Source organism: Dermatophagoides farinae, unplaced genomic scaffold, assembly GCF_024713945.1.
Source record: "Dermatophagoides farinae isolate YC_2012a unplaced genomic scaffold, ASM2471394v1 contig5, whole genome shotgun sequence".
Taxonomy (NCBI): domain Eukaryota; kingdom Metazoa; phylum Arthropoda; class Arachnida; order Sarcoptiformes; family Pyroglyphidae; genus Dermatophagoides; species Dermatophagoides farinae.
Genome location: NW_027461520.1, coordinates 135,577 through 139,017, shown reverse-complemented (window position 1 = coordinate 139,017; position 3,441 = coordinate 135,577).

Sequence of the window (3,441 nt, the reverse complement as noted above, 5' to 3'; positions counted from 1 at the left end):
TGTTGTCATTGCGATGCTACTGTGTCTGTTTTTGACGGTTTTATGGATATTCTATCTTGATCGGCGTCAGTACACAAAAAGTTTATTTTACTAAAATTGTTGCTTCAGAGCTATAATTTCGTTTATAAAGGAGACTAAAAATAAATTTTTTGAAAATTATAATAAATTTACCAAGAGAGCGGCTTGAAAATCAGATGAAAATGCCGGTTGAACTTTTCAGATGAATTACATTTCTCAGTTACCCGAACGAAAATACGATAAATTAGGTGGTTCTGAAGTTTTTTTCAATTTTTACGAAAAAGTTCCTATTCCTAAAGAAATAAATGAACAAAAGCTGTACACTATTTGCTTTACTCGACTCAATATCTTAAACATAATCTATGAATCAAAATACACAGATAACTTGAAAAGGCTGATTCCAAATGTGTACTTGTCTTATCATGGAGAAGATGTGTTTAAAGATGCTAGGAAAGCGTTTGAAAATTTTCTATTAGACGGCTTGTTTCTGTTTAGTATTAAACCTGATACTTATATACATATATCCCAAAACGATACTGCTGGCACCACGACTCCGAGCGAAAGTCACAATTTAAACAACATTTTTTACGATTCCTATCTTCTTGATAAGCCTAATAAACGGAAAAGGATGTCGTTGTCCAACACTATTAATAATGATGACTCGTCCTTTAGAAACGAGAACCTTGTTAAAGAGCATTATAAAGAAGATAACTTGTCATTTCTAGTTCTTTTATTCGTCTTTTCACAGGCTAGCAATGATTTATTTAACTGGTGGAAAGAACAAGAACTATTACTGTTTGTTATTCGACTTTGCTTGGTTTCGTTTGGCTACGTTGATAATAATAAATTTTTTAGTTGCAAGGAATATATACTAGAGTCAAACTTGCCCGTCAATAAGAACAATTTGCACACAGAATACGCTCAAGCATATTTGCATTTTCCGCTTTGCAATGAAGTTAGTGATTGTATCCGTTCTAATTCAGCAATCATATATCGAGGAATTGTCTATGTACGGCATGCATGTTTATTTAACATAATTAAGTCAAACTTTGAAACCCGTTTAAAAAGAATAACTTTTACGGACAATTCCTCTGCTTCTGTCAGTTCGTACGGAACTAAAGCCAAAGAATTGTACGACAACGAACCCGCTTTCAAGCTCTTAGCTCACGCGATCAAAAATTTTCAAAAAATAAAATCATCGCAAGCCTCAATTTCCAGATCGCTCAATTACGTGACAAATGCCAACTTCAAACGACTTATGTATCATGATCTGCAGAAAGTACAAAGTATCTTCCCTCCTTGCATGTTTAACATCACTAATATGCTAAAACATAACAGACATTTGAAATACAGCGGCAGACTTTTGTATTGGCCCTTTTTAAAAGATTGTGGAATGAAAATAGAAGACGTAATAGCTTTTAGCAGAGAAAATTGGCGAAACACTGCCGAGTTCGATAAAACTCATTTGTACTCGATTCGACATATTTTTGGTTTAGAAGGCCAGAAACAACCAAAAAACTGCTACAACTGCGCAAAAATAATTAATGATTTTACAGTAAGTTACAACGATAAATAAATTTTTAGGTTTCTAGTGACAACAAAACTTATTTCGGATGCCCTTTTGCACTTTCTAATGCGGTAACACGCAAGCACGTTTTAGACGGTTATTCGCTTCCAGACGAGGAGACACTACAGATAGAAAACCTGTGCGCCGAAAATAAACCTCAGTCTGCGTGTGCAAAGTTCTTTTCAATAAAATTTCCTACATATAGTAATTCAAAAATCGGTTTTTCGCCTATTGAATATTATAAGTCTATTTTTGATTTAAGTCACACAAAAAAAAGTAAAAATTAAAAAGCAACGCTTATGTTCAAATATGATGTTGGTCTATAGGTGAAGTCATTGTGACGAGCAATACGATAATTTCGCTATGAAATTTAATTTTTAAAAAAATATTATTTGCAGTTCGAAGTAAATAAGTATAGATTATTGGCTATTTCTCAAGCATTAAAATTATATCAATAAATCATATTTATTTGTTAGTAATATTCAATGTACGGTGTAAAACCTAGCGGTTATTTTGGGAAACTCGCTGAGTTAGGAGGAGCTCCTATAGTTATTTTTCAAGATCAGGAGTCAAAATCTCGAGTTACAAGTACAGAAGCCATTATTAGAAACATTGAAGCATGCTGCAAACTAGCAGATACTATAAAAACTTCTTTTGGACCGAAGGGTATGGATAAACTAATCGTCAAGAACGATGGATCGATTATTGTAACAAACGATGGCGCTACCATCATGAAAGAAATGCCGATTGTGCACGAATGTGCCAGACTTTTAGTCGAACTGAGCCAAAGCCAAGATAATGAAATCGGAGACGGTACCACGGGTGTCGTGATATTAGCTGCGGCTTTGTTAAGAGAAGCTGCTAGGCTAATTACTCAAAAATTCCATCCTATCGCCATTATCAAGGGGTATGAGCAAGCTTGTGAAATTGCAGTAAAAGCAATTTCCGAAGTCGCTGTCCCTGTTCCTTATGAAAACCGCGAATTTTTCGTGAACGCTGCAGTGACCGCACTTAACTCCAAGGTAGTTAATCATGACAAAGAACATTTGGCAAAAATTTGCGTTGACGCTACCTTCAATGTAGCCGATCTGTCACGTAAAGACGTTGTGAGCGAGCTAATTGTAGTTGAGGTTCAGCCCGGAAAAGCAATATCTAAAACCGAACTAGTAAACGGATTAGTTATTGCTAAAGAATTTTCGCATTGTCAGATGAAAAAATGCGTAGAAGACGCGCGTATCGCCATATTGACTTGCCCATTCGAACCACCTAAGCCTAAAACCAAGCACCGGCTCGCTATTAAAGACAAGCAAGCTTACCAAGAACTAGTTAATAAAGAGTCAGACTACTTCAAAAAAATGATTGACAAACTTTTAGAGGTAAAAGCCAACATCGTTTGCTGCCAATGGGGTTTTGACGATGAAGCCAACCATTTGTTGCTCACACACGGAATAAACGCCATTCGTTGGATAAGCGGCAAAGAAATAGAAATGCTTTCGCTCGTAACCAACGGGCTAATCGTCGCGCGTTTTGAAGACCTTACACCAGAAAAACTTGGATCCGCTCAAAAAATACATGAAGTTTCGACTGGAACTGAAAACAAACGAATGATCTATTTTGAAGGATGTCCACGCCAAAAGGCTGTTTCAATTTTAGTTTGCGGAGGAAACGCTATGCTCGCGCAAGAAACCAAGCGTTCTCTGAATGATTCACTCTGCATTGTCAGAACACTAATTCACGACCCCCGAATAATCGCCGCCGGAGGAGCGTCTGAAATTTACGCTAATTCTTGTATTCACGATCTACTTCACGTCATAAATACCAGCGAAAAGTTTATCTACGAAGCTTTTGCCAACGCA